The sequence below is a fragment of the Apus apus genome, chromosome 12, assembly GCF_020740795.1.
Source record: "Apus apus isolate bApuApu2 chromosome 12, bApuApu2.pri.cur, whole genome shotgun sequence".
Lineage (NCBI taxonomy): Eukaryota > Metazoa > Chordata > Aves > Apodiformes > Apodidae > Apus > Apus apus.
Window position 1 is genome coordinate 12,759,153 of NC_067293.1, and position 24,223 is coordinate 12,783,375.

Sequence of the window (24,223 nt, forward strand, 5' to 3'; positions counted from 1 at the left end):
GGCTATTTAGCTTCCCTGAGGCAACTGCTGCCTAAGTTGACCATGGCAGGGTACTATTATGTTATAGTAGAAGGGATGCACATAGCCTTGCTGCAGTGCAAGGAACTAATTTCCCAGCTCTTCTGCTAGCTTGTAACATCTTGACATACCATGCTGTTAAACTGATGTTTCATACTCAGTGCTGCTTTTACATCAGCTTTTTACAGCAATTGGAGTCTTCTTTTTTTTGAGAGACGGTTCCTCTACATCCTATTAAAGTCCAGACAGCTGAATTTCGGCTTTAAACCATGGGTATTCTGCATGGAGGAGTTTCTATCACAAAGAAAGGTCAACTGAGAAGAGAGACTAATGACTGCAGAAGAGTCCTGAGGGAGGGAGTGTATTCCTTAGAGTAAGGGGTACATGAAAGATGAACAGACAGGGCTGTGATGAGAGTGGGTGGGAGTTCATTGAGATGGAGCTGAGACCGAAGTGTAGACCACAAAGGTTAATGCTGAGTATTGAGAGGGAAGATTGAAAAAATGAGCCCCAGCTCCATTCCCGGTTTATCATGTCATAGGAGCCATTGATATGAAGAACAGCCACAACAGAACAACTTGAAATTCCCCTGGCTGATTTACTTGCTAGACCTGCCTGAACTCAAATGGGTTGATGCTAACCCTTCCCTCTGGGGAGTCCACGAAGTCCTTGGCAGGTTTTATAGTGCTCTGTGGTGTTGTCAGTCAAACCCAGGCATTTGGCAAGTCTTGCAGTGAGGCATTCTGTGAGCTTGGCTTAACTAAGGCAGAGATCAAACTTGTACTGAAGGTGGGAGATGTTTCATGTGTTCAGGACAGCTACTGTAAAAAGGCAGCTGAGACTTAGTGTGACCATTTTCTAAAGTGCTTTCAGATTATCTGTGCCTCAAGAGGTTCTGAAACAGGAAAGAACTGGTGCTGAGCCAGAAGCAATCTAAGAAAATAAAAAAAGGAGCTGGATGAATTTGATGGAGTAAGTCATATAATTATATAACTGGATTCAGTCAGAGTAATTTTAGCAAGTCAGTTTTTGACTGTATGCACCAGACATTGTATCTCCAATATCACAACATAATTCTTTAGATTAAATACCACTATCAACTCAGAATAAATCAGGGGGAAAAATTCTATTACCCCTTAAGGAATAAGGGTTTTTTTGTTGTTGTTCTTACACTGTTAAGAACCAATGCGTCTACTCTCGTATGTAGATGTAGATGAGGTATTTCTTTAATAGTGTATTGCTACTGATATATAGCCTCCAGAAGGTACAATCCATCTGGATGCATGATTCATTCAGATAAATTACTTATCCAATCCTGGGATCTGTAGTAGAAAAGCAAGCAATTAACCTTTCCTAATAAGAGCCAGAAGCAGGCCTTAAGGAAGTTAAAATGAAGCAGGTAGCCAGTGTTTCTTTTCCAGAGCAAGTTTTAACACCAGCAGATGGTGCTAAAATGTCCATTAAAAGGTAAAAAACCCCAACAACCCAAACATATCGAATTTCCTTAAAATCATAAACTGTCAGGGAAAGATAAATTGAGATACTTTAGCTAATTGCTGTGGAAAGTTGAATCTAGGGTGATATTAGTCATCTTTTTACTTAGACTAGCATAACACACATGAAGATGTGTGTAGCCCCTATTTTCTAGTTTGCTTTCAAGATGGATCAATTTACCTTGAGTCAGGTCTTTACCTTGAATAAGGTGGCTCAAGTATTTCAGGAATTTTCCTTCATATTCAAACTGAGGATTAAAAACTTCGTTGTATAATTTTGCTGATTAGTGGAAAGATTTAAGATTTTTAGACTAATTTTCACTCCCAATAAGTACTTGAAGCACCTGGCAATTTTTTTATTAAGGATATTGCTGTATAATTTTGTTAGTCACTAAAGGGAGGCTATGTTATTTTTTATCTACAGAAGCTCCTAATGTCAGATGAAGAATAACTTTTAAAATACGTTGTAGAGCAGCTGCGTGGTTAACTCAATGAAATTTGGTATAGGAATGCAGAATCTTTCCATTCTGGTTGAACTGGGCACATTGATCTGAAGTTGATAACTACTGAAGGCTACTGGCCACTAAGAAATATATTAGGAGGGTTTCATGAGGCAGCCTGCAGCCACCCCTGGCAGTCTGCATCCAGAAATACAAAATAAAATCTTTTTGACAGTTTCTAGTCTAATATGTGTTTGCATGTGTGCAGCAGCAAAATGAAAAAGGGGGAGATCATGGAGAGTAAGTGGTCTCAGAACTAGCCAGAGTGAGTTCTTTCCTAAATACCCAGTTGTTGAGATAGTACCCACTTTTATTTGGTTCACAGTTTAAGTCTCATCCCCTCAGGTATGACCATGTGATTTAGGTAATAATTGTTTGAAATGCATGGATTAGTAATAATGGTGCTTTAGGGTCAGAACTGGGCTCGTTTCTTTAATCAGCATAAAGAAATTATGCTGAAATTTCTGAGCACTGATGCTACAATAGAGCCCCAAAGCAACTGACACACACTCAAAATTCTACTTAAAATGTACAGCCCTGGAAGATTTTGAAGTTAAGTACTTTTCAGAAAACTTGGCTTAGATTTTAAAAACCCTAGCTTCATAAACAATTACTATTTTATGTCACATTAGAGGATGAAGAAACGTATCAGTACTGTGACTCTACACAATCTGTGAAGCCAATGTTACAAAATGAGACCATCTTTTCTAAGGATCTATAAGGTTATTCCCACCAAGATAATGAATGTAAAATTCCTTCTAGCAGAATAATTTTATCTAATGTATCCAAGAGTGGTGAGCCACATCCTGATGTCTCTTACATGTACTTGCAACTGTCTTGCCTAAGTAAAGACTGAGAAACACCTTCAGAGTTTATCCGAAAGTAATAAAATATGGTTTGCAAATATTCATCAATGCTGTGACCACTTGAGACTGCACATACATACCTCCCTGATGCTCACTTTTTGAATACTTCTCTGTAAGAATCATCCAGGTGACTGAATAATGCAAGGTGTAGGTATTCAAAATAACTTATTATAATATCATATTTAGTTATTTTTTGGCAGTGGTGATGTATAATCAATTATTGACCTATCAAATTGGGCACTGAATTACTGTGAAATTCGGATTCTAATCAGTACTGTCATTTTGATAATTAGAAGCTCTGTCTTACGAGAATGTGTGCTTGTTAAGTTGTAATTTGCTTAAAAAATAATTAAAGACAGAGGTTATTTAGGAAGGAAGGCTTAAGACCAAGATTATATTCAAAGGAAATTAAAGACAGGAAGCCCCAGGGTGTTACAGCCCTGCCATGCAGCTCCTATTAAAGAAAATGAAGTCTTACAAGCAGCACAAATAGTGATGTCTGCCATAAGGCTGCCCAGCACTTTCTATTCTAAGAGTCTGTTTTCTATTGCTTATAACTTTGCCAAACTTAAACCATTTGAGCCAAAAATTTCCATGCTGTCTGCCTTGGGCAAATATTTGTGAAAGTTTACTCTAAAATACTTAGCCATTTTTCCAACTGGGATTAGGAAGTAAAAAAAAGATCTTGTTTTGCCCATGTTTAAGAGCTATGTGTAGGTGTGCATGTCTGCATGTCCACACATATGCACAAATAAGTAACTCCTTTTTCAGAAGTATTTGTGCTTCTATGGCCTGTAGTAAAGACTTGAAATTTGGCCTTTTAAATTTTTTTAGTTTTTTTTTTTTAATCTGGAAAATGACAATTTTAGCATGCTCAGGGGAGAGTCTTTTGAATTTGCCAGCTATGTTTTTGGAAGACGCCACCAGACAACTCCAGCATGGAAACAGCACAGTCAGCTTGGCAGACAAACGGAACAGGGGCTGAAGAGGACTAACAAGCAATTGCATGCCCCTGCCTGCACTGTAGCTGTAGTAAGTCTGGACAGAAGACTAGAAAACAGGAATGACCAACTCTCTTAAGGTCTCCGTGCTCCTCTTGGCTGGTGTGAAGGCAGTGGAGAAGAGAAGGGCAGTGGGTGAGGGAAAAAATGGCAGGGCAAAAGGACAGAGGCAAGAGGAAAGAAAAAGAACTTCGGAAGGCAAAGATGTAGAAACAATGAAAAATTGGAAAGGATGCACTGGAGAGTGTAGAGAAACAGGGACAGAAGTGCCTTATAACCACTACACCTCTGCACTTGAACCCAAAGGCGTGGTTTGTTTCTTCATTTTTTTTTTAGTGGCAAAGTCAAGCAGAGTTTGTTGAGTATCTCAGGATGGCTGACCCCCTGGTGTGGAGGCACTTTACCTGGTGATGTTTGATTTCCAGTGTAAACATTTTAAAGAATTTATTCAATAAATGCCCCTCTTTCCTCTACAATTTTATTAAAATAATGTTTATTATATGAAGTCAAAGGTCTTATGATGGTTAATTAAGAACATAAACAGTATTTTAATAGCTTGTGGAGTGTAACTGTTCACTCATTACATCCATTTGCCATTCATTTACATCTTCCACCATGTGTTTCTCCTACATCATCTGCTCCCATCTTCCTTCTTATCACCAGCCTTTTCAGTGATCTTTGCTACTGTCCTCCTCTCATATGCTCCTTTTCTGCAAGTTCCTTTTTGATTTCTTTTTTTGGTCATCTCCCTCAAATCCTAGTCCCTACATTTGCACTTTCTTTTGCATTCTCCTTTCCTTTCACTACTGTGAACAGACCACATTCTCCTATTGCCACAGGCTATATCTTGGTTTCTCTTTTAGCCCAGCCTTCTCTTTAGATGCACACAGGCTGACTGTGGGCAAATCTTCCTGCCTCTTCCAGCACGGCACACAGAGAACCTGCTCTTTACATAAACATGTGCACTCATGTGCAAAGACTTTTCTGGGCTCCTTTCAGTCCATGTTTTACTAAAGCAATGTAGTCTTGCTTTCTGCAACCTCCATTCACACTCTGCTACTTAGATCATTTTCCTGGCTCTTCATCCTATTTCACACATCCTGCCGTCTTGTTCTTCTCCCTTCCACTTTCACCTTGTTCTGTGTCTCAGCTGGTGCTGCATCATTATTTACAGCTGTCTTCACTTTCCGGCAATGCAAGCTTTTCCCACGCAATAGTCTATTCCTGCAGTCATTTCTATGCTTTTTCTCATGTTGTGAGGTGCCTAAGAAAGCCTACAAAGCTAAAAGTTTATTATTATTTGAAACTTCTTAAAAGTAGCCTGTATCACAATGCAAGCTGACTAGATAGTGGTATGCCAAACTGTATGAGCAACTGTCTTCAGATTACTGCTGCCTTGTCTTTCTGTTCATACTATCCCCAACTCACCTTTTCTCCCCCTTTTTTTCCTCTATTTCCTGAAATTAACACAGATTGTAAGCTACAACCTGCCTTTTTTAGAATTCACATACAATACCTTGCACAATAGATCTTTTTCCAATCCTTGACTGGCCTCAGGCAGCAGGACAAAATACGTCATGTCAAAAATAATTGATGCAACTTTGAAAAAACATGGTAATTTAGAGATTTGCATTTTGAAAAATGAGTCTTAAGGAGCCAGTCTGTTTCATCACAGTAGGACTATCAAAGCAGTAGCACACTCTCATCTTTACATAATTAGGAGAAAATATCCTATGTTATTGCTGAGCACTGGAATTATTTTTGGAGATTTTTTCTTTAATCCTAGATGGTGTGTGTTGTCCTTGCAACATTACTTCTTGCTATGGTAACAACTTTTTCATTGCAATCCAGAGTCTGAATATGTAATGCTGCATTGACCCTCCTGAGAGAAATTAACTTTAGGAAGATTTGTTTTGGCCAAACTTTCAAGGAGAAAACAAAGTGTAAAAGTGTGCATTAACTGAAAAAAACGTTTTACTTCTAAGTGATATTTCCCATTAATATATGCCATTGTCCTTTTGTTACAGCCTTAGTTTTGAAGATGTTAGCTATTTTTTTGTAAATGACAGGGTGGGGAATGTTATTTTGTTCACATTATTTTATTTTCATCATGTTCCACATCAGAAAGTAAATTTCTTGAGTCAAATGAGCAACAGCTGGACCTTTCTCTGCCCCCTCCCATTTTTCCAGTTGAGGATCAACATCAGCTGTGGCTTTGTGCAGAGGCACAGTGTGGGATCAAGATTGTAATTTAGCATCTCATTCAGCTGATATGAATATGTAATTATAATTAGGAGCTCCAGGGTCCATCAGCACATGTATGAGCCTGGAATTTAAGTTGTATTTGGATGTATTATAAGTCTAAACTCTCTAGTTGGTAATAAATCTGCAAGCCAAGAAAAGCCAGAGGCGAGAACTTTGTCTGGAGGTACTGTAGGACTTCCCTGGAGGTTCTTCAAACAGTGAATCATCAATGTTGAAATGCTTGCAGCTGAATTCCCAGCTCAGGTTCAACTACAGAAAGAGAAAGAAGAAAACTACAGGCAAACTGGGCAATTGAATTGCCTATTCAGAGTACCTAGTACTTAACAGACCTTTTCTAGAACTGGGATAGCAGTCAATAATGAATACAACAGTGTCTAACTGGTCCTAATTCTGCTGAATGTGAAGGACTTTTAAAGATGTTCCAAGCATCATCTTCTCTGTCTAAAGTCAATGGGAGAACCTGTCTAGTGATCAAAAAAAGACAAATATCTAGGGCTGACCATCTGGCATCAGTCTTACAAACTCTCCTTTTCAGAGGCAGGATCTTGCATTTCATATGTGGACTCGGCTCTCTGATAATTTGGAACAGAAAGGGAGTAACAAATGTTGCTACTGTTAAAGTATTTTTTTATGGCTTTGTAGCTGTTTTGACCTTCTAATACAGGTAAGGATTCAAAATTTGTTAATGGTGGAGGGGTTTACAAATGAAAGTCAGTGCATTCTTTATCCTGACCTCTGAATTAGTAGTTACTAGATCTTTTTGTCCCTGTTCCACCTTTCTGATACCACTTGTTTTCACTGCATATTAATATAAATAATGCAGAAAGAGGCTTAAACTGTTGTTTTTCACTCAGGCAAAACTGCACTGATGTCAGTGGGTTCTGATCTCATTCACAGAAGTGCAGCTATGATACAAAACCACAATTTAAATTTTTTTTTTTAAATATGCCTTCAGTTTTAGCTAGTTGCTAAAGGTGTTTGAGCAGGTGTTTGCTGCTGTAAATATAGATGGAACTAGATCCTGTTGTGTCTGCTCTAAGTTAAAATGTGAGGCAGCTTTTTGTATGTCTGATGAAGATTCAAAAGTTAGAAAATCTGTGAAGATCTTAGCAGTCCTTCGGGGTGAAAGTGTCAGGGATGTGTAATATATAGTATTAATGTAAAGGGTGAGGAAAATGTAATTTCATTGTGAGTAAAAAATACCTCTTGGCTCTCTTGAATTCCCCAAAATTTCCAAACTGAAAAATAGAAAGAGTAACTGCATAAGATTGTCTGAATCAAACTATGTTATTCTAAGCTTCTTTTCACCTTGCTTCGCAGTAGTTTTCCTTTTTTTAAAAGCTAGTTAGTTGGGCAGCTGTTTGCTGTTGTGGAAGGGGCCACAACTGAACTGAAACTGATGTCCTCTGTATTCCTCTGTGATTTGGAAAATTTCCAGGGGCAAAAATAGAAATGTTTGAGGACTAACCTAGTATTATTTTTTACTTATTTTACTTGCTACACTTGAGGAGGGGGATTTTTTTTTTTTTTTCCTTTTTTTTTTTTTTTAATTGATTTTGCAAATTTGCTGCAAAGCCAATGAGGAAAATTTCTTAAACTTAATAATTGAACATTTTTCCTCTCTCAGCACGTGGGACCTGCTAATAATTTTAACTTCTCTGTGGGCTAAGAAACTGACATTTTGGACACTCTCATGAGTTTTTCAGCCTGTTTAACACATGGGAGCAGAAACACCTTTTTGGCATTGGTGTCGACCCTGCCTTCTGAGCTTCCTTTTCAGGATATTTTCAGATATCAGCAGGGCCCAGCTCAACCAGCTTTCCTTTCTGTGTGGCTTTTTTATTTGCACACATTTTGTGTCTATGTCCCGTGCATATTCCTGAGCAATATTTTTGTTTTCATTGAGACTTGAAGTTCTGCTGAGCAATTGCAACCTCCATTTTCTCCCTGTTGCAGGGGGCTATGGAGAAATGAATTTAACAACTGACAAGCAGGAAGGCATATCCTGGCTCATAATTTATTATTTTTTGCTGCATTTGTTTTGCTTCTGTCTTGTAAATCTAGCAGGTTTGAAGTAAAAATTTATCATGCTATGCTTTTTATAAATTTTACATTCAAAATTCACTAAAATAGGTAAAATTAAAAAGCTGATTAGAATTTTGGTCTTCTTTTCTAAGGATCATTATTACATGAAATAATAGTTTGCTCATTTGCACAGACCAGTGCTTGGTGAACTTTGCATAAACTTTTATTTGTCATTATGTTCTAAGATCAGATGAGCATATGTGAAGTGTCATCTGGTATCTTCAGTACCTCCGTGCCTTCACATACCTCCTTCACACACCTTCTTGTATTACAGAAAGGGGTAGTAGAGTCCCACTCAGTCTAGTAAGCTGTGTAGCTGCAAAGCTTTTCTTCAGAAAGGAAACTGATGTTAGGAAACAGGATTTGACCCATGTAATGAACATTTCTATGCGAGATTTGAAAACAGATGCTGTGACTACTCAGAGTCACCAAAGAAGGTGATTTATAATTAAACCTGGCAGCCTTATTGAAGTTAATAGGCCATGTAGTGAGCAAAAGCAGCCCATAATAGGTAGAAAATATCTCTCTGAAAGATGTAATCCACTTTAATAGTGAATCAGCTCAGAACTATGTGCAGGGCTTCCATCTAACCCTGTCTGAAATTACGTTCTTGACATGCACTTCCTTCAGCTTGGGAGAAAAAGGAAACCTGTCATGTAGATGGAGTGAGGACACTGACCACTGAAGATGCCCCATGGAGTTGCACAAAGATTTCAGGACAGCTCTTTGTCTTCCTACTTTCAAAATTTCCAATAAGATTCACACAGGTTTGAAGTGAACACCTTGCTAGTATATTTCTTCTCGCAGGAGTTAGGAACTAGTATTTCCTTTCTGCCAAAGACTGTGTTTCAGTTGCCACAACTCTGTAACTGAACCGTTCCAGGAAGGGTCTTCCTTCCTTCAGTTAAATATCAGCACTGCATCTTCAGAGGGACCAGAAGTCACTTGTTTTGAGATATGCTAGTTGGCCATAGAGCAGACTTTGAGTGCATGTGCAGCTAATAATCTCCCTATAGCTGTGGTGACTGGCCACGGTGTTCTTTGTGTTTTAGTGCTTAGAAGAAGGAAGATACATTGATCAAATAAAGTTTGTGTTATTTTATGAAGTAATTGATTAGCATGTAAGCTGACCTGAAGCAGCATCAGTGAAAACACTTCTCCTCCAGCCATGCTGTAATGTTAAAACAGGTGGGATGGAATTGTATCATGATTTGATGTGAATGCCAGCCAGGGCTTAGAGGACGAGTGACCCTTCACAGATTCAGAGATAGTCTTTCTGCTGGAGCCCCTTTGATCTAGTGGTCATGGTGAGCGACAGCTTCCCTGAATGAGACTTATCTACCACTGGGGAAGGGACTATTAAAGGAATAATCTTTCATATCCACTTGAAGAAAGGAATTTCACAAACGCAAAAAAAAAGTATGCGTAAATGAATGTGTGCTAATGGGAACTGTCATCAAGGGAATCTTTTGCAAGCAATTCCCAAAAGGATGCAAGATATTGTGGGTAACCAAGACTCTCCAGCTCTGGAAGTAAAATAAAGTGTCCAGAATGGAAAAATGTACATTTAACAGACTAGCAAGAAAAAAGCTCAACATCATGTATGGGAGAATGAATGTTCTTCCTTCTTCTGAGATATATGGGTAATCTGTAGGGTAGAAAACTGTGTGTATCTCTGAAATGATCTCCAGATGCTGCATTAAAATATGTCAAAGCATACAATGCAACAACTTTAAGCTAGTGCTGGATGATAGAAATACCACTTCTCTCATAGTTAAAGAAAAAAAGTGAGGAAGTTGGTGCTCCACTGGGATTTACACTAGTCTTTCACCTCTGGTAGGCCTGGTTTTCTTCCTCTTATTTATTTAGATACAAAGCTACATCAGATGCTTGTGTGAATACTTCAGAGCCCTCCACTAGGTATTTAAAATGCACTACGGCAAAAGAGAACAACAGGCAGTTAATATACAGTGAAGGGATCAGGTGGGACAAAGACCTTTGGAAAGGTGTTGAAGAATATGAGTTCAGTAGTTTAATTCTTCAGCTCTTTCTCATCTGAGTAATAAAATATAATAATAAAAACGTGAGTGCAGGTTTTAAATGAGGCTTAGAACAGAAATTTCAGCGGATGCTGTGGGTCTGACTTGCAATGTGTTGGGAGACCACCCGTGATGGAAATGGCATGCAGGTACTGAAGGTCAGGAGTGGAATGTGTTTGTGGAAGGATATGAGTGCTCGGGACTATGTAGTGTTCCTCGCCTAGCCCATCAAGGGGAGCTGGGGGATTAGTTAAAGTCTGTAAAGATCTTTGAGGATGTACTTCAGGGGCTCAGGATCACAGCTATCTGTGGAAGGCCATGGGACATAGGGACCCAGCAATATGCTGCTGTTGTCAGTGGAGCTGTGGTGCCGACTTTGATATGTCCTACATGGAATCCTGGGCCAAACTCCACTTAGTGTAAGCAGCTCACTTGCTCCCCTTCTCAACAAATAGACCCATCCTGAATTCACAACAAGTTTTAAAGAGAAAACTGCACTTCTAACAACACTGGTGAGACCTAGGAATTGAGAAAATTGTGCTGGTTTAAGTTTGGGGGGATCTGTAACAAGGAAAAGATTCTGCTCATGACTGTGGAAGTGTGAATTTTGTACATTAGGCTCCTAGACATACTACCTCTGATCATTTATCCCATTAACAAAACAGATAGTTTTTAATTTTAAAGAATCTTATACACGAGTGCAAATTGTTGATTTCTTGTTTGGTGTTTATATATTTCACTTACTTAAGAAAATGGGGCCAAATATAAATATTTGGCAGCCACAATTCATAAGTTTCGTTGCTTCTCTATTTTTTTCTATCCTAATTTTATTTAATTATAAGATTTTTTAAAATTGCTCTGTAATTACCTAGTCCTATGCATTATGTAGAAGGATGTTGAGAGACATGTGATTATAAAATCCAGACTGCTGTGTGCTGACATTTATGGCTTTCCCTCTCAGCACTAGCATGAATAGATGCTGAATTTTCTCAAGCAAAAATGTAGCTGGAACGTTTCTGGTAAGAAGCAATTTGCTTTTTTGGATAACAAACAGACAAAAGGGCAGATATAATTTTCCAACACCTGCTCTGGTTTTTAACTTCTTCCACTGAGTTTCTGTATGGTTCAGAACTGGTCTTTTGCCTTTCAGTGGAATGCCTGAAATTGGCTTCTGACAGAACTAAAGTATTAGAATAATTGGATTCTGTCCTTTCTCATTATATCATTTTCTGTTTTCTTCTACATATAATCCACAGAAAAGATATTTCTAACATTTCTTGAAAAATGTCTTTCAACATAAGCTTTTTCCATCTGCTTTCAGAAAATAAGAATAATTTAATAATTATACAATTATCTTGCTCAGGTTACTTATTTTCTATTAGGACATTTTATACTGTTAGAGGTGTCATCTAAGAAAGATTTAGGAAAAGTTAGAATTAATGGTCACCTTTCTGTCTAAAAAGATAACTAAACAGACTTGCTCTTTTGAGAATGATGTCAGAATTTCCCTCTAGATACTCATTTTTACTAGCTTAGGATGGAATGACATAATTCTTCATAAATATTGAGTAATAGAAGCCCTTGCTAACTCTTCTGCAACTCTGGTTTAATGGGTCAACTCTCCACTGGTTTCTCAGAACTACTATTCCAGCTAGGAGCTGATACATTTGAAATAAACCTGGACCATTATGTGGGAGGCTGCAATGAGCAAGGATCTGGTTAAAATAAAACTAATAATCAACTAATATTGTAAATGGTATCTGTTATGATATTTAAGGCTGAGATAAATTTTAGAGGGATTGGCTTGGTCTAACATGCTTTTTCAATGTTTAGCTTCTATGATAGCTTGAAATTAGGAAGGAATTAATAAACCCATAGCAAAATAATAATAAACAACAACAACAACAATAATAATAATAATAAAAGTCTGAACTGGGAGAAAATAAAAGTAAAGTAGATCATTTGAGACTTGTCCGAAATAATCCTGGTATTGCTGTGTTATGCTTGCTAGTTATATTCTTGCACATATCTGCTTATTTTCGTGATGAATACATGACAATGATGAGGACAGCAGAAGAGCAAAAGGACCAATTCTTCTGTACTGGGCACATTTTTGAGCCGGGGGGGCAATGCAGGTCCCCCCTGGCCACTGCTGCAGCCCGGCTGGTGGAACTGCGGTGACTGCCGGGCCTTCCCAAGGGGCTCGGACTGAGAGCGCAGCTGCACAACGAACGTGCTTACAGTAGGGCACTGGCAGGTTAAGAAAACACTGACTTATGTCTGAAAATGGTTCTAGGGTCAACTGCTACCAAGACATGAAAAACTGGCTCTGGAGAAATGGCTGTGTCTGAAGGAAAATCCTGCAGCACGGTGCCAGGGATTCCGTGAATTATTAGGTTTGCAGTATGTAAACAATATATTTTATCTTTGTTTATGTGTGTATGGCTCACTCCTGGAAGGAGCCTTGACTCCCACTGGCTTCAGTGGATGCTGCAAGTGTGCAGAGCTTCTGTGGCTATAGCCCCTAAGTGCTGTGTTCAAAGAACAGTGAAGCTCTGATTAACCCCTCCAAACCCTGAATTCCTGCAAAAGCACTCCCACTTTATTGTCTTTGGTTTGTATATACAGACATTTACTTAGGTGTAAGCATTCTCTGTGTTGCTCCAGAACAGTTTTCATGTACAGAGAAGCCCTTATTCATGTGTGATACGTGTGTGCAGGGCTCAGTCCTGTGTTGCATTTGATTGTGTCTAAGTATGCAAATTCTGTGCTTGTCCGAGAAGCTGGATCAACAAAGAACAAATTCTTATATTGCACAGAGAAAAGGTGTGTAATGGAAACAAAAACCTGCACACTTGATCATTAGATTGGATTGTGCTCTAATGTTGGCAACATATATGAAATAAAATGGCTGGGTTTTGATTTTAAGAAAAGACAAGTCACCTTTTCATGGAGCTTATGAAATCAGCTGGTACTGATTGATGATTGTCTTGGCATGAAAGACGTGTCCAAGGGAAATGGCCATGCCCATCTTTTCACATTTTAGCCTGAAAGAGATGAGTAGTAGTCTGTCCATGTGATGGCATCTTGCATATGTGACAACTTATAGAGCTTAGCAAATACGTTTTGTATTCATTTACTTTCCTTTATTGTAGACCATTTTGAGGAACCATGTTGTTGCTTTGTTTTAGGCAGGAACACTGCAGTTAACAAGGAATATAATATATGAGGGGCAAAAAATGGGAGGGGTGGGATGATAAAGAGCCATGCAGACTGCCTTGTAATGCTCTCTTACACATTTTGCTCCCTAAAATGTTGCTGTAATACTGAAGCAGGCTTTTTGCTTCACTATGCCAGCTGTATTGATACAGGCTTAGGAACAAAGCCACTAAATCTGGTGCATAAACACCTGTCTCTAGGCAGAGATAGAGACAAAATTGCATTAATAAAGTGGTCATGCACTTCTAGGGGTAAGTGTTGTTTCCTTCTCTTCTGTAATGTTTATTGAGCAACTGAGCTTCCTCTCTTTTCTTTGGCCATTGGATCAATATTCAAAGCCTCTTGCTTTCTTATGAAGCTTGAAGCCATTTTAAGGACAATCTTTACATTCTGGGCCAAAGCAGAATCTTGTCAGAAACTATTCATTCTTGGATGAGGATCGATGCTGTTGTTTTTCTTCTATTTATTTATTTATTTATTTTCTTAAATGTCAGTTAATCAAGAAACCTGATATTATCTTTCTGTACTTACCTGCACTACTTCTGCAATCATTGATTTGCCTGTGTTATGCACAAGCCATAAAAAGGCTCTTTGTGGCAAACTCTGCTCAGGATCAGCTTTTATTTTTTGGATATTTTTTTTTAACTTTTTTTTTTTGGTACTTTTTTTTTTTCACAAGTGTCCAGGGTTCCAATCAATAAAATAAACACAAGAATATAAGGGAAGATGGAGAAGGACAATTCTGTGGGTAACTCTCAAAGCAGATAATATGATTTTTAGTATTTGAATGTCCAGACCTGACCACTGCTCATTGCTGTCTTTCTTCCTCAGCTGCATTTGCACAGGCAGCAGAGAAACTGATTATTCTGAGAACACTTTGTCTAAAATTTGCTGATTGCACTGAGATATTTTGTTGGTTGGCTAGTGGTGGTGGTTGATCTACGTTGTCTGAAACAAAGGGAGGTTAAAAGGAAGAGAAACATTTTAAAGTTTTGCTAGACCAAAGTCTTGGTATTCTTAGAATATGTTGGATATAAATGGTTATATGTGCTTTATACAGAAAATGAGTGCGTTTTGAAGTTCATACTCAGTTTTAATATGTGTTCAGATTTCAAGACCTTAGATTCTGCTTCATCTGCTGCCTTATCTTATGGGCAGGGGAGCATGGAGGGAGAAGTTGCAGTTCAGTCCATGGGACTGAAACAGGCACCTTCTAACAGGACTGGGTCCAGCCACTGCCTGCATAGGTGAGAAGGCTGGGCACCATCTGGCTGCTCCCCTCCACGTGATCAGATGTGCAACCTCCAGCACAGTACCTCTGGCAAAGGTTAATTTGTCCTAGTTTCCTAAGTGAGACTTGAAGGAAGGGGAAAGTACAGGAAGCCAAATAACAATCACAGGACAAAATAGTCCTAGCTGCTCAGAGTGGAATGGCCAGGAGGGAGAGCAGAAAAGATGTATCTAAAATGTCCAGTGTGAATGCAGAGACATGTGCTGACGAACTTCCCTTAAAAAACAAACAAACAAAAAAACAACAAAGAAACCCAAACAACAACAAAAAAGAGGCAATGCTGGTTTATATCTGAAAGATTATTATGAAACTAGCAATGCTTATGGGACATTTGTTGTATGTGTCTTGTGCTGTGTTTCCTGGAGTGTGGAGGAACATGAATAATTACGTTTAATATTCTGGATTATCGTAATATTTTTAGAACTGGAATTGGACAAAAGATAATAAGATGGTTCATTTGTAGAAGTGTTTGTACAGATTGTGTTTGTAGGAGCGAATAAAAATAAATACAAGAAACAGAGATTGAAAAAATTCCTAATGCTCTTTCACCTCAGCTGAATCCATACTTGTCAGGGAAGGTAAGGCTTAAAAAGGAAACCCTCTGGAAAAGTTTGAGAGCTGCTACTTTATCCTTCACCTTCTGAGAAGTTTCAAATATCAAGAGCAGAGAGAGAGAGAGACTGGGTCTCTAATTAGTGAAGGAGGCAGGCAGGACATTAATTGATTTGTTATGCTACTTCTCTGACCTGCACTGTGTTTGAGAACAATAGAAGAGCTGTAATGTTCTTCAACGACAGAGCAGAGCTTTTAGGCACTAGCAACTTGGAAACCTTTGATTGCAAACTGTTGCTGGAAATCTGCAATTTTTTTTTAATATTGCTTTTTGCTACGTGTATTTAAATTTTAATCTTTTATTCTTTCTTTAGGAATTAGTTCCACAGAGTTTGAGCTACTTTCTCAGTTTACACAGTGTTTGAAAAGTCCTGAAATCCATGTTTCTCTTCTAATAGTGGTAGAGTACAAATCCAGTAATGTTTGTGAGAAAGTGGAATAGCCTGATTTTATGTATGATGCATATCATTAAAAACCTGAAAAATAGTAAAAGAGGGGAAATAAAGTGAAGTAAGATGGAGGAAGGATTTATTTTTATCTGTCCTGGATTGTCATTTAGGGTCAAACTTAATGTGTAACAGTGTCTGTCATGGCTCCAGAGTCCGAAATTTCACAGTGAAACATTATACTGTCACTGCACAGTCCTTTGAAAGTTGCCTTCAGTAAAGGTGTTTAATAGGCTAGGAGTTTAATTAACAATTTAGAACCAAGGAGACATTTAATTTCAAGAAAGTATATAAAGATAAAGCATTTTACATACTGTGACAGTTTGATATAAAAAAACTATTGACTTACAAAAATGGGTGGGGTTGGGCATAATTTAATCACTGAGTTGATTGATTGCTATGAAGGAGAACAAAAGAACAAAAAGGGTGTCTCAACTTCTCTGTAGCCATAGAAGCAGAAGAATTGATGGAGAAAATAATAAAAATGTACAACACAAACATACAAACATATTGGAAGTCTCAAAAAAAGAGCCGAGTTTTTATTTGTAAATGGAAGGTCTCTGGTACTTTGAATGTAATTCCTGGTGATCCTTTTCAACCTTTTCTCAGAGAAAGAGAGCTTTTCCTAGTCTCAGCAGCCAGTTAAAAAGGAATCAGACATTTAGCCTTAGTTTCAGACCAAAATGAGGTATTTGTCTAGCTTTCCTTTGTAGCAAAAAAGGAAAGACAGAGATGATCCATCACTCCATGAGAGAGATGGCTGAGGTAATCGAGATGTAGTGCCCTGGTTAGATGAAGTGTCCTTTGCAAGTGCCTGTCCAACATCATGGTCCAATGGCAACAGAATGCTCTTGGATCTTGTTTTGTCTTAGCATAATTGTATGGTAAAATCATTCAAGTAAACACTGTTATCTGGGCATGTCGCTTTGGAGGGAAATTCACCTGAGACAAATAAAACCATTTTTTATTTGGCGGAAAAATGCCCAGATAGGGAAATGGGCTTGTTTGTTTGTAATGATTTAACTCAACATCTGCGAAATGAATAAAATTTTAACTTTGAGACAAGTCCATCTATCAGAGCAAAGTGTTGCTTTTCCTGAAAGGCAGCACTTCTCATCTCCGGCCAGATGGCTTAGTCTTTCTTAAGAGCTTCAACTCAGTCTTTTTTGTAAGCATTGGTAGTACCTGTTTATTCCTCCGTACCTTGAACAGTTCTTGTGTCTGTTATTAGGCAACATAGCTGATTATGTCAATGAGCAGTTTATATAGGCTGAGAACTATGTATATTATGTACAGACTTGGGGAATTCCTTACATGATTTTCATACCTGAAGGTATAAGTGAAACACTGACATTTGCATTTTCTGGAGAACACATTTGTCTATTTGTTTATTAAGCTCCATTCTCTTTCACTTCATGGGCCTCTCTGTAGGTAGTAGAATAGAAAGCAATACATATGTGTGTGTGTAAGAATATCTAGTCCTATGCTGAAAAAAAGCCTTCAGCCAAAGTAAGTATTTGATTGTTTTGCAAGATAATGTCTAACATGAAGTAATATCAGGCACCTGGTACAATCACATCATCATTGGTTTCAGCTTTTCTTCATGACTAACAAAAATTAGGCAACATATTTAAAAAAAAAAAAAAAAAAGAACTTCAGGCCAGATGGTTTTTGAGAACTGAATAAAGTGAGATGCACAGGGAAAAGATTAATCATCACTTCATATTCTGTGTTCGAAACGATTGTGTCTTTGCTTGTCTGTGCTGTCTGATTTTGGGTAAGACAACAGGCATTCCCTTTAAGAGACACACAGTCTGTTCTTCTGCAGCAAAGCGAGAATTGTACAGATGGAAACAGTCTGTGGAACTCAGAAATCCACCACAAAAAAAAAATTATAAAAGGATTTACACAATTTGGTCACAACTACCATAATGGTATGCAAAAGTTAACTGATTAATTATCTGGAGTGCAGAATAGCACGTTTAATTAGTGAAAAATATTGGTCATCTCATTTTAAAGGTCATGTTGGCTATTTGTGTTTGTTTCTTTTCCACAGAATTCATAGGAACATCCTGGAAGCACAGAATAAATTTGCAAAATGTATCAAGGTTGGGCTGTATGGGTAGCAGGCAGCACCTTGATACATCTGTCTGTTGTGAATTTTTTAGCTGTTTGCTTGACACAACTTGAGGGTGATGTGTATGTCTGAAACCCTCACTGTATGTTTTCATGCAGGGATGTGCTAAATACAGGCAGAAGCTTGTTTGCCTGTGATGTACAGTCAGAGAACCCTGTGTGTAAGCATACTCACGTACTGCTTTGAATGTGGCTTAAATGTTTGTTTTGTTGATCAAATAGCAAATACTGGAACAGAAGAATATGCAAGGGGATACAGGCCTAGAAAATCATAATTATGTTAGCCTTTTCATTCATATAAACATAAGGTATAATATGTTGATTTTTTAAAATTTTAATAACAATAGTAGGTATGGTATAACAAACAGTTTCAGCATAAAATAATTTTACAATCAAATCGTAAAAGCAACGATCAAAGGTCTACTACATATCTAATAATTATTTGCATACTTGGACCCTGATACAGGTTGATGCCTCTATGATAAGAATATTTTGTTAAATACTATCCTGTTGTGGCAGTTTATTTTGAGGACCCAAAAGTCCTTGTGCACAAAAGGTATTAAGCAAACAAAACACTTAGCTCTCATACAATACAGGTGGATATAACTAGTTCCTGATACACACACAAACACACTACTTGTGTATGTATTTACATGTATAAGTTATATATAAGAGCAATGTTTGATTTACATTTCTGAATCTGTATTATCTTGTAATGTTCCTTGACTATTTGATGTATTCAAATTCTGTCATGATATTTAGACTGTTAACACCATTACAAAAGCAACATTTTTTCAGGGCTATCAGCCCTTATTTCACATCCTGTTTTGTGGAAAGAGAGGCCAGTTTCAACAGGTTTGGATTTCACATTTGGGACAGGGAAGAATTAGTAGTTCAGAGACTGTTCAGATAAGCCTGACCTTAATTGACACAGTGGTATGTTGGTTTCTGCTCAGTGAAGGAGAAAAAGAGAGAAGCAATATTGCCAAGTACTTAAAAATTATGAAGATTTCAGTTTAGATTTTCTACAGATGACTGAAAACAAAAGACATACAAATTTCTACACTTGTGTGTTTTGTCTCAGTGACCTCACATCAGATGTGAAAAGCAAGAAAATTATTTTGTAGCTACCAGGATACTTGTTTCCCTAGGGCCTGAGAGCTGTGCAGATAATTCCTCATGCACCTTTGCTGCCAATAAAGCAGCAATCTCCAAGCAACATCTCAATAGCTCTGTGTGCAATCCCGTTATGCCATAAGCACAGCTGCTGCTGAGGGAGGAGACTCCCTTCTTTGGGTTCTGCTTCTGACCCCTCCACCTCCTCTTGCTTTCATGGCACTCAGATGGTCACACAGGATGGCTCAGCCTTTGATTAAAAAGAACCTGGGTTTGCTTGTTCTGTCTTTCTGGATTAAGCAGCATTTGCAATTGCTTAGTGACTGCATTTCCTTTCTGCTCCTCAAATAACTTTGACAGTGAGAAACTTAAGAACGATTTCTAGGTACAAGCTTCTTACAGGTGCGTGTGAGTTTTGGCAAGGGCATGTGAATTGCCTTTGTTGCTCTAGGCTGGCACTCTGCCTTCAATACTGGGAAAAAGGCTTAAGAAATACGACAGTTGCTAGTTTCAGAAAAGCTCCCCGAAAGAAAATGTTCTGTCCTAATAATATCAGGTAATTAAAAATTAATGTCTGAGGTTTTATTCCATTCTAATTCTTCTCCTGGGGTTAAAAAAATGTTTTAATTCTTTGTAATGTAGTTCTTGATGCTGTTGTCATTGACAAAATATTTGGTTATTTTTGTATATAGCTATAGTCTTGGTCCTAATTATGTCATGGAGCATTAGGTGCTCATAGAAGAAATAGATAAACGTACTCTAGGCAGCAGCAGCAGCAGCAGCACATGCTTCCCAAGCTATCCAGCCAACATTCCTCAACTCTGACCTGAGGACCACCTCTGGAGATAAGAGTCCCTTCTTATCACTGAGTCCTCGCTTTCACTGCCAAGACTGTTAGCAAAAAGGACATTCAGAGCCAACAGTGTAGTTTTGTACAGCAGGGGCTTGTTCAGCAGAAACTGTTTCATGATCACTGGATACACCACCAGAAAATTCATATTGTAACATATTAATGTTCCCATTTCACCAAGGGCTTGAACTCTGAAGAACTGGCAAATTATCCATTTTATAACTCATTTGTTTCCTCAAGACCTAGCCCTTAAGTAACAGTTTGTATCATGATTCACACTCACATTAGCTACACTTTGTAAACCAGTAGATGTTACCAGTTTAAAGACGAACCCTTAGAACTGTTGAATATTTTTCTAAAAAAATCAAAAGACCTTTGAATTACTGTCTCTGCTCTTACCTACTCCTGATGTAGGCAATCAAATTATAAAATTAAAATTATTCATGTGATTAATGATTTGCCCAAATCACAATTTATTTATTGTTTCTTAACAGATAGTTTGCCTGATAATTGCTAAATTTCAGTTGTCAAAAATCATTGCCATATAATCAGAGGGGTGGCTGAGAGAACAGTTGTCTTAAAAGTTTTGGTCCTGCAGACTTGCTTGTCTCCTGTTCAGTAGCAACATAAAACAGTAACACAGGTTCTTATAGTGACAAATCATCCTAACTGCAGGCAGCTCTTTCCATAATGTTCAGGAAAAGATTAAAAATTAGTACTTTCTCAGTTAATCAGTCTGTACTGTCCAGTCATGTTTGCTATTATTTTCCTTGAAACATTTTATAATTTTATTTCTTGTATCTGTCTGAGTATAAAACTATGCTCATGCATCATTTAACACTCCTCCACTGAGAAGGTCGATTTTTTTGGCAGAGCTGAGTGTTGATGTCTTTATGGATGGAAAATTTTGGATTTATATTATACCAGTAACTCTACAAGTTGTGATACTGGGATTTAGGGATCAAATCTCTTGGAAAATGATGGATGAGATCCAAGTCTGTTCTTGTTAAGCTTTGAAAGAAAGGCTGACACTTGTGGCCTATGCGAGTGCTGTTCAGTTGTTTGCTTGAAATGGAAAATCTAAAGAACAAGAAAACCAACATTTTTAGCCTGGCTCAAATGTATGTATTTATAAAATATCCAGATTCTCTTGATGTTTCCTTTTTATAGTAAGACTGAAATAAGCCTGAATTTTGAAATATTCTTCTCTTGGAATAGGATGTTATAGAATATTTCTTTTTCCTGTTGTGGAATATTTATTGTCTTACAGCCTGCAGCTGCAGTCTCACAACACAGAGAAAATAAATCCTGGTGGTGTTAGCTGTGACAAAATTCTGACAATTTCACTATTCCTATGGGAACATGATGGGCTTGTTGGAATTTACCTTGCAAATAGTGTCAGAGCTTCAGGTTTGTAATTCTCTGTATGTGATCTGTCTGTTTTACAGAAAATGTTCATCCTGATTTGCTTTGGCAATTATCTTTGCCTTTCTCTTCTTCAGCATGAATTAATGTTTCACTATACAACAAGTAACATTAGCTGATCAAAACAGCAGCCACCTTTCCACCCTCTGTCAGCCCAAATTTTGTGCCATCTATTTTTAAGATACTACAGTGCAGAAGTGAGGCTGCAGCCTCATTGTGCTGTGGGACAGGGAATTCCACAAACCCTGAGGTCAGGAGTTTTACAGGATTCTTCTTAATGCTCCATGAGACTTTGGATCCAAAAGCAGTAAAGCCCATGTTTCCCCCCTGTGGGCATTACAAATGATGTCTTAATTTACCAGCACTAAGAAAACTCTTTTAAAAATCTTTGTTTATAACAAGATATATATATATATATATATATATATATATATATATATATATATATATATAAAAAACAGCAAAATACAGAAGCAAGTCCTACAAGCTTTCCATTTACGTTTTTTAAGCAAAATGAGCTGGCCTGAGTCTTTCTACAGCAGGTTCTGTCAAGATAATTCCATCTTGAATACTTTCTGTTTTAAAAATATTCTGCCTAGAATATATGTTTTAAAATTTTGGTCTTTTGAAAGTGACAGGCCTCTGTTGCTGAGTGTGTTGAGAGGAAATGCAAAAGTTTTTCCTGCTAATGACACTGTTAGCACTTACGTAACATTCAAGATTTATTCCCCTAACTTGGGAGGTATGAAATAAAGAGAGGGATTCTCCTTCCACTGTGAAGGGAAGGACAGAGGTGGAATAACAAGGTAGACACAGGTTTTGAAGTCATCGGTTCACAGTTTAATGATCTGTGCTCAAACCACTATGGACCGTTCATTTACAGGTACTGGTTCATTCAGCCCTCCAGAAACATAATAATTTTAGGGCTTCCAGTGTCTAAGTTCACAGTAACATTAATTACCATGCAGAAGTCTGGCTATTTCAAGACAATTAGGAGATATGAAGAGAATTGGTGGAAGAGTGAATCAGGGGTCATAGTCTAGTTCAGTATACAGCCAACCAGTGCTCGGTCCGATAAATGAAAACAAAATACAAAGCTTGAGAGAAGCCAAAAAAATCTTAATAAATAATTAGAGCTTCTATGTTTCAGAGAGAAGGATTTTCTTGGCAACACCAGGCGGTAGTCATTCCTGAACAAACAAGATTGAAATTTATGTCTCACTGAAGCAATACTGGAAGCCTGTTTGACGCGCTGCACGGAGGCAGTTTCCAGCGCTCTCCACCAGAGGAATTTCCTCCGACTGCTGGAGGTGGGCAGCAATGTGGGGTATTCCCAAGATGTGCCCCAGATGCAGGCTTGGTCCATGCTCTGAAGGCATCACTTGTATCAATGAGGCTGTGGGACACTGCCAGGGGACACCTGCTCTTAAGCTAAAGAGGAGCTGGCTGAGTTTTGCGTGTGCCCTGCTGTTCAGGGGCACTGAGCTTCTGCACCCTTTTGTCAGCGGGGTTTGTGCAGGCTCAGCAGTTGTAAAAGCAAACAAAGAAAACAACGACAAAAAACCAGACCTGCAGGTAATAGCTTCCTGCAGGTATGATTTACAGATGCCTGCCTGTATGTTCAGCAGCTCGTTCCTGTGAGATCTAGAGGATAAACGGAGGGTACAAGAGGGCGGCCTTGGGGTGGGAACAACCACCCGCCCGCTCAGGCTGACGGAAAAGCTTTGTCCCCGCGAGGGACGTGCGAGGCGGGAACCCCGGGCAGGGGAAGGTGGGAAGCGGGGGAGCGGGCAGCGTCGCCGCTCAGCTCATTCGTGTTGGCAGGGGGGGTGAGGCTCTGAGGAGATTTCCCCTGCCCGCCGCCGTGAGACCTCCTGCAAGGGCACCGGGCTGGGGGATGAGCGGCCAGATGGGCCCTGGAGCAGGGGGCCGGGAGGGGAGCCACGTTCACCCTCTTCTGCGTTAGCTGCCCCGAGGAACGTGCCCCTCTCCCTCCCCCAGTGGCCTTAAAAGGCAAGTTCTCGCTCCTTAAACACCCCTCGCCTCCATGCCGATTCTCCCCCCACCCCCCAGCTGCCAGGGGAAGAAAACAGCAACAGGTGTGAAATTAACGTTTTCTTCTCTTTCACAGCGTTGTTGCAACATCCTTTTCACCCCTTTGGCTTCAGGGGGACTGGGCTGCTGTGCCAGAGCTGACTGCTTTACCTTTCGGGACCCTGTGCTTTGCCCCCACGCTACAAGGTTTGTTCGCTTTAAGAAAGTGTGTGCCGTCATTGGGAAGGAATGTATAAAATCTGGTGTCAATAAGCTTAATTGGTGTGAAGGTCTGATTGGGTTTTGGGGAAGAGAGATGTTGCCTCCTGCTGAACTCTGTAAAGAGGCCTAGCAACTTGGCTGTGCTGGAGAGAGCTGCAGAGCAGTGACCTGAGGTGTGTGAGTAAAATCCTCAGCTGAGGGCTGGAAGGAAAAGTGCAATTAGTGGTGGTCGCTTACTGCTGCTGATGGCAGTCAGCTCTGGTATCCTGAGGAGAGTTAACACTGAAATGCAGGGAGGTATTAGAGCAGACCTAGGAGAGCTGGTGAATCTGGGAGGAGAAGCCTGAATCGTGAAAAGAAGACTTTCTGGTTCTGGGTTAATTTGGGTTTCCTAGGGAGAAGCTTGCCAGCTGAACTAGAGTCTTGGTTCCTGCTGATATGGCTCAGCCTTCCTAGGAAGACACTTCAATGTGTGTTTGATTAAGGAGAAAATGGGCAGAGCAAGTGGAAAATAACTATATCTCAAAGTTCCAGTGGGCAAAAGCTGTTAGTTGGCTTCAGATAGAAAGGCTGGGCTCTTCTAAGTGATCTGCTTTTTAGAGGTA

At 38.9% G+C, this 24,223-nt stretch overlaps 1 long non-coding RNA gene across 2 annotated transcripts in view; it reads left to right on the plus strand.

Moving 5' to 3' along the window:
• The window catches only part of LOC127389461 (uncharacterized), a 75,932-nt gene that overhangs the window by 46,481 nt on the left and 5,228 nt on the right, over positions 1-24,223 (plus strand). For both annotated transcript variants that reach the window (XR_007890641.1, XR_007890642.1), the window contains exons 8-9: positions 22,513-22,672; positions 23,494-23,603. This is a non-coding gene — a long non-coding RNA (uncharacterized LOC127389461). The remainder of the gene's footprint in view (positions 1-22,512; positions 22,673-23,493; positions 23,604-24,223) is intronic.